At 37.5% G+C, this 7,872-nt stretch overlaps 1 long non-coding RNA gene across 3 annotated transcripts; it reads right to left on the bottom strand.

Annotated features, from left to right (window-relative positions):
- Positions 1 to 4,599: 4,599 nt before the first annotated feature.
- Positions 4,600 to 7,612, bottom strand: LOC110920478. Of its 3 annotated transcripts, XR_002581710.2 has the most exons (4): positions 7,446 to 7,609; positions 6,030 to 6,114; positions 5,025 to 5,180; positions 4,600 to 4,871 (listed from the first exon to the last, which is right to left on the bottom strand). It is a non-coding gene; the product is annotated as an uncharacterized LOC110920478 (long non-coding RNA). The 3 variants fall into 3 exon arrangements; XR_004883271.1 differs by having other exon boundaries at positions 5,025 to 6,114; positions 7,446 to 7,612; XR_004883270.1 differs by lacking the exon at positions 7,446 to 7,609 and having other exon boundaries at positions 6,030 to 6,578.
- Positions 7,613 to 7,872: the final 260 nt, after the last annotated feature.

The following is a 7,872-nucleotide window of genomic DNA, read 5'->3' as shown; positions in this document are numbered from 1 at the left end:
TTAAGTCCTTACTCAACGTCATCGTGAGTGTTATAATTTTATGAAAGTAGGTTTGTAATTGCCATAGAATATGCGTAATTATTCGATTATACTTCGGTTTAGCGATATAACTGATATAGTTACATTATGATCCGAATCTCTGGTGCTAGGCGTAACGAGTGTATCGAGTAGTAACAATGCACGAAAGTGCGGGTTGTTACAGTCTCCCCTGCTTTAGGAAATTTCGTCCCGAAATTAATCCAATAGTAGGGTCATAAGAGTTGGTGCGATTGAGAGTAGAGATTAATAGCGTCTAGATAAACGAGCGATCGACTAAGATTTGCAGAGTGAGAACGGTGAGAAGACACGATTCGATTAGTTAAAAGCGATAACACACACCGAAGCGACTTTCATAGCGTTTTAAACTTGCCGATAATCGATTAATCTTCGAAGATATTTAGGAAAATCTCCTCATGGCGCGGCATTGACTGTATCGATGTCCACACCAGCGCTATGGGGAGGGTTTTGTTGGTTTGATAATAGATTTTGAGTCACACGTTTTAAAAGAATTTGGCGACAAAATAAGTTTTAAGAAAGCTTTCCTACAACGTTGGTTCGAGCTGAAACTCGATTGTCGAACCATTGTTTTCGGGAAGATTTATTTTTGGCATTGTAAAAGTTTTTAAGGAAATACTGGACTTATGAAACTCCCATGGAGCTAACCTGATTCGATGTTTTCCCTATGTGGTGAGAAAATTTCACTTGTCCACTGGTTTTAATAAAAAAAATTTATAAAAGTTGGTTTTCTTTAATAATACGGAAAAATAATTTACATCGGGCCCCACGTGGCACTTTCCCATGAAAGTTTGTTAATATGATTAAAACACTTATATATAGGAAGTACCAGCGGCGTATCCACCATGTTTTACCCATATTACCTCTATTTCGTGAGGCGGTGTCACGCGTGCCGATAAGACACCGATAGAATTTCGATTCCTCGGTCCAAGCGATAGGAGGTTAGACCGAGTCTTAAATTGAAGCGAATTGGATACTGACAAAGCGTTGATAGCGAGTGTGAGTAGTTTGATTATACGAAACATTGATATGGCACACAGGGTTAGATGACGATTGATAAGCGATAGCGAATGACGCGATTTTTTTTATTCGACTAGATGCGATTTCGATTCGATTCCACACAAAACCCGCATGGCATGTTTCCACAAGAGTTGCTAATACGACAAACGCCATGTTTCCCATATTAGTTTCATCTCGTTAAGCGATGTCATGTACCCTAATACTACACATCCTGCGATGACTTCCAAGTGACACTCGAATATCGATAAGCAATAGACCCTGATAGATGATAAGCGACGATTGTTGCGTTGCGAGCGATATGCGATTTGATTGAGTCGATTACACCACAAATAGTAACTAATGCTAGCCCACATGGCCTTTTTCCACAAAAGTCTGCTAATATGGTCAAGACACCACCATGTTTCGACCCTATTAGTTTTGTCCCGTGAAGCGAGGTCGTGTGTGCTAACATAACACAGATAACACGAGTTTCGATGAGTGATAGCGACAAGCGATGAGAGTATCGAGTTGATGAAATGGCTGTGGAATGCGTTAATGCGAAAGGCGGCGAGTGATTCTCGATACTCGCCTAGCGATCCACAATAAGCGATCCACACCAAATGATAGAGGTTCATACAATAGTCTATAACCAGCGTTAGGGATTGCGAGATAAACACATGATGCGATTGCGATTTCGAGCCACGTATCGAGTGATGTTGATTGCGAGATAGATCTGGCAAAACTGCGATTAAGTTGCGTTCTAGACTTACGATTAGTCTTGCGTCACTCCAATTGCTCTTCGGGGTGAACTTTCCCAAGTCCATCGATGTGGCAATTGTGTCGCGCACGCAGACTTACGAGAAGTCTCGCAGTGATGCGATTTAGTTTTGTTACGCCTTACGATCGATTGTAGTGTGTCGAAAATAACCATTATAATATAATAGGTCTAATAACGTCCAACTCCACATGGCACTTTCTTCACGAAGCTTCGGTAGTATGGTAAAGCACACCTTGCGTTACGCCTACTACTTATGCCTCGTGCTTCGGTGTCACGTTTTGTTGACATGGGCCAAGACCCTTGGCCACGCTTTTAAACGTTATGGCACCATTAGAACTTCTCTACGATCTTCGTGCACTGACCAGAATAATCCCGTGTGCACCCGCGATTAGTTGTTCCTTGCACGTCTATCGTACCTCATTCTAAGAGTGTCGTAAGGGTAAATGATGTAAGGTAAAATACGCATATTTATCCCGTGTAAATTGTATAATATTTGTATAGTTTTTATTTATTATTTTTAGGTTTACTATTATATTATATTATTTTGTGTTTTGGCAGGTCCTGGTGCAAATGGAGCAAAAACGAGTAATATGGAAATGACCAGCCAGTTGGGCAGAGTGGGGCGCCAGGGACCGAATGAAATTTTGCTGCCATTTTTCGTGATTGAGTCGAGGCCACCTATCTCTATTTTATAAACTCAAAGGACTAAAGTGCAAAAGGTTGAAAGAGATGTTGACCACTTGGGTGTTGACTATTGACCGAAATAATCAAGATGGACTGCTTATGTTTTTACTGTTAGGCCATGGAAAACTGTATAAGCCCAGGGAATCAGTATGGTGGATTCGGGGCCTTGAAACAAAAAAATAGATATTGTGTCATGATATCCGAATTGACTTGGACACAAAGGAATAAGAGATCCCATATATATTTGGACGGTTGGACATTATCAGGGGATATATTGACAACACACAAGATCAAGAGGAGTTTGGGACGCAAGTCAGACGCACGGAACAACATCAGACGCACGAAGGACGGCTGAAGAGATATTTTGACTAGTTAACTTTGGGGTGCGATCAAGAGAAGAGAAGATTGGTTCGGGTTTGCAATTTATTAGCATTCGATTTTAAAGACTTTGTGTTCTTTTTAATTTGATACTATGATTTGTTATTTATTTGAGAATTGTTTCTTGTTCTTGGTTATGATTCTTGGCTAAAACTCTTAAACTACCTTGGTGATGACAATAGTTAAATAAAGTTTGGTTTTTTATTCGGTTTTTGGCGTGGTTGTGGATCTTTCTTGTACTGTAAAAGCTATGGGAATTTAACTTGGTGCATATGCGTGCTTGTGATTGTTTGATTATTGTTTATTGCTTCGTTCGATTCTTGGTCACGGTCTTTATCACGGAATAGAGTCGGGCTAGGGTTTTAGGTTTTGGTGAGTGTCTATATCACATAATAAATCTCTAATCCTTTAGGGTGAAAATCACGTGAGGTAACCTTAGAAACAATATTCGGTAACCTAATAAAATCAAGTGTGCTGCTAAACTCGTCGCTGTGAGGCTCGAGGGTATTAATAGGTCTCGGTTTGGTTATAAGTCCTTAACATTCCATTGTCTATTAAACCAAGATTAAAACCCGTAGTTGCTTTAGACGTTCGTGCGGCAAGGTAGAGCGTCTTACATAGGCACTTTCAAGAAACTAGAGGACTGAAAGGAAAATCTAGAAAGCCGGTGAGCGTAACATCCTAGGTAGTGCCACAAGAATCGCCTCGAGAGTGTTTGAGGGGCTTAGTGGTGTCTTAATAGGTTTAGCATTTAAAGATCCCGGTTCCACACCACAAAATCATCGAATAAGAAACCCATTCTGAGTTTAGCTTGCGTCTAGCCTAGGTAGTTCCTTCACCATCCTTGAGTTTAACCTTCGTGTGAGTTCGTGTCTCGTTCGTCTAGTTCGTTTAGTTAATCTTTAATTATAATTTTAGGATATTTAGAACCCCCCCCCCCCAATTAATACACAATTAGTTGAGTCGTGTCAGTCTAAGTCTAGATAGAGTCGTTAGCGTAATCAGTAGAGTCTCTTGGGTTCGATACTCGGACTTCCTTAGGCTATACTGCATTGATCGGTACACTTGCCGGTCGTGTGGTTTAGGTTTTAGAGAGTCTTTGTTTTATAAATTTAAAACTTAGAGAGTCTAGTTTAGGGTTTAATTTAGTTAATTTAGTTAAACCACTTTTAGCACATCAAGTTTTTGGCGCCGTTGCCTGGGACTCTTGGCGATTGCGTTTATTAGCTTTGATTAGACTTAATTGACAAATTTGTGCTACTTGTATAGTTATGTAATTTTTTTTAGTTAGTTTTTTTTTCTTTCTACTCTTGTTTTGCTCTTTCTACTCTCTTAATGGCAGGTAATCCTATTGACCTAGATATCTCTGATGATGAATCTTATCCCACTGAACCAATATGGGATTTGTTAGATGAAGAGGATGAGGAAAGTGAAGATGAGCTGTTTTGGGAGAGAGAATTTGCGGATGAGTTAGAGGGTTTGCCTGTAGATGAAGAAGTAGGTACATTTGATCCGGAGGGGGACCTTGCATATTTAGAAGCTTTACTTGCAGGAAACCTAATGACGGACATCAAACAAGAAGAAGTGGTGGTGGAAGAGGAAGAACACCACAGCTGGCCCGTGGTACTGTTACGTCCGCATTTGCGTCTAATAAAAGACGACTAAAGGACACTAGAAATATAAAAATTTTCTTAAAAGTGTCCAACTTTTCGGAATTTTAAATGATAATATCAATAACGCAGGTGCATTAATTTAACAAAAATTGGGCATGACCCGTCCATAAAACGAGCATACCCCTGTTTTAAACATAAACAAACTAGATACAATTCTACGATTCATTCGACAAAATACTACTAAGAACCAAAACAACAAATTTTGGACTAAAAACATTTGAACAAGCTAGCGGAAGCATTTGGTATGACATAATATGAACACGCGCTCGCTCCGATTCTCCAAGTCGCCTGAATTGAGGATTTACCTACATTCAACAACAAAGCTTTAAAAAGTTAGTCATTTACTTATTTACTTATAAAACCGTCACTTTAGTTCCATTCGTGTATGTACTTTCATTTCTCTCACGCATTCTATTACCCAATTAAATGGGTATGACATATATTTTCAAACAACTAACCCGTTGGTAGATGATGACGACCAAACATAAAATGTTGTATAAACTAAAACGTCCATAGCATATTCTAACTGCATAAGTTACTTCAATCCGATTATCCTTTCAACATTCAACCGTTTCATTATTATATCAACACTTCGAAAGTCCGACATTCATAACCTGCACTTTCAAACATACTCAATAATAACTTGGTTAGCCAAACCCGTAATCTCAACATATTCATTTACTACATCTTCATAAAAAGGACGTCAACCATTTAAATGCATCCAACTAACTTATATTCCAAACCCAAGGGCATTATTAGTAACGCTAATTCTCAAATGCATCCAAATCATGCATTCGCACATACTTACACACATACAAACTTACAACCATACACATCTACATACCTAATATACATTTAATCATACCTACAATCATGTATTCATACCTACGTGTTCCGTACGTATTTTTGTATACATGTAATACATGTCCAACTTCATTACACACATCTATCACACTCTTATATAAATTACATGAGGCTTAGACTTGGGTTTACAACTTATAATCGTCAAGGAAACACTCGAAATCATGTTTGGGAGGCCCGTCGTAGTTCACGGATAATATACCGAAGCCTACGGCGCATAAATCACATAAATAATATTTTTGACAGAACCTTCACCCAGCCGTGTCAGTTCACCACCCGGCCGTGTCAACTCTGCACTATTCCTAGCCATTAATCCTTACCGAAACGGACATAACTCTCTCATTTTTCATCCGTTTTGCGTCACGTTTCTTCCTATATGATTGTAATTTAATATTCTATCATGTGATCTTGAAGTCCAACATCCGAGTTAAGGAATTTCTTAACTTATACGTATTCGGCTTGTTATTCATCTATGAATTATTCGACCCATTCGTGCATTTATCAAAATAATCTATTGATTTGACCTCAACTTCATATGAACTTAATAATTAAAACATTATATTACTTAAACAACTAAAGAAGTGATTATAGAAATCACTTACCTTGAGTACTCCAATAAGTGTATTTGTCACCTTGCCTTATCTTGACCCGTTATCCTCCTATGCTTGAGCTCTCCTTGACACGTTCCTATTATCTCATTCCATTACATCCATTCAATAGTTAGTATACGTAATCATACGCATCACTAATCACACTTCTATTCACGTGTCAATCGCTTAACGGGTTCAACATGTATCACAATACTACAATGCTAATCAATCTAACAATTTATCATTCTATCATCACAAAAGTCATACATGAGCTTCTAGCATGCATAATTATGTATTTACATCATGTTCATTATTCTTTCAAAATTCCATACTTAGAATGATAACATTTTCTAAGTTACGCAACTTGTTTCATACATTAAACATTTCATACCATTTATTAACACCTTGGTTTTTTACACATCCATTCTACTATTTTTTATCAACAACCCGTTTCGACCCGTTGGTGCAATCATATGCATAGACTAGTTGGTAAGTGTTTTAGACACTTAAAACAATCAAATAACTTACTAATAATTTATTAAAATCACTAGTTCATGATTCATACAAGTGTGCATAACAATACAACTATTTTTACTTAATATTTATACTAAAAATGTGCAGCAACTTTCTGCGCAGCAGCTGTTCACGACACATTTTAACCCATTTATCTTCTGATTCAGTTCTTCATGTTCAAATATGAAATGATCTACACTCAGAGATCTTTCTAAGCATATAAAGATCGTAACAATCGGACATTCCTATGATTTTATATGATTTTTACAAAATCAGCACAGAAGCTGAAATGCTTCCAAACAGCTTGCTGTCAAAACGAATTTACTAACTTTTCATGCTGTTTTGACCCACTAAATCTCATAACCAGCCTCTTATGACCAAATATGAAATGTAATATGCGAAACAACCTTTTCAACGATATAAGGCTCGTTGTCTAACCCCTAATAACGAATGAGATACGGCCTTTACAAGATGACTATCTAAGGCTGTCAAAAGTAACTATTTTACACAAACTTTGTAGGCATTTTATCAAACACTTGGCGGGTTTCGCATTTAAAGCATAATGTACAAATATTCTCATGTTCATCTTCCTAATTCTTGTGCTCGCTTGCCATTAACATCTAAATAAAACTCGCATAACTTCACACCATACTAAATCTAACTGACAAAAACCAATAACATAAATCATAAGACATCCGAATTTGCATAAGATTTGACATGGGTAGTATACCCATGTCGCCACCCTACCTATAGCAAATGGGTTTTCCCCCAATATTCATCATAATCAAAATTAAACATACTTTGGCATCTACACATTCGTTATCACTAACATTAATGCTCAAATCTTACACTATAATCACAGATTACACAAAACCCACTTGATCAAACATCATTAAAATACCAAATTCGACTTACATGATGGTAGAAACACTTAAATGATCGACATTCCTGGTTCATGCACTCGATTAGCCCTTCAATCCTCCTTCAATTTGATGGATTTTGGTGATCTAGGGTTTTACCCCTTTTCCCTTCTCTCCTGGTCGAACATCGACCCACACACACACTGAATGTGTATTTTTGGGGTTTTAAATTTTTATTTTAATTAAACATAAACTTTCCTCTTTATTGACAACCTTGGCCCCTCTAGTTGTTACTTGATCACAAATGTAGTGATTTCCTTCCCTTGATTATTTTCTTAAACATTTAACCAAGTTTAATAACTTAGTTATTATATTTATTTAGTTAAACATGGTACCCTTCTAACGAATTTTAAAATTCGCGTTTTGGGATGTTACAGGTACTGATAGAGAATGCGAGTAAAAATTTAAAACCATGGGAGGAG

This window comes from Helianthus annuus, chromosome 16 (genome assembly GCF_002127325.2).
Source record: "Helianthus annuus cultivar XRQ/B chromosome 16, HanXRQr2.0-SUNRISE, whole genome shotgun sequence".
Taxonomy (NCBI): domain Eukaryota; kingdom Viridiplantae; phylum Streptophyta; class Magnoliopsida; order Asterales; family Asteraceae; genus Helianthus; species Helianthus annuus.
The sequence above is the reverse complement of the archived record's forward strand: the minus strand, read 5'-3'. Positions and strand labels throughout refer to the sequence as shown.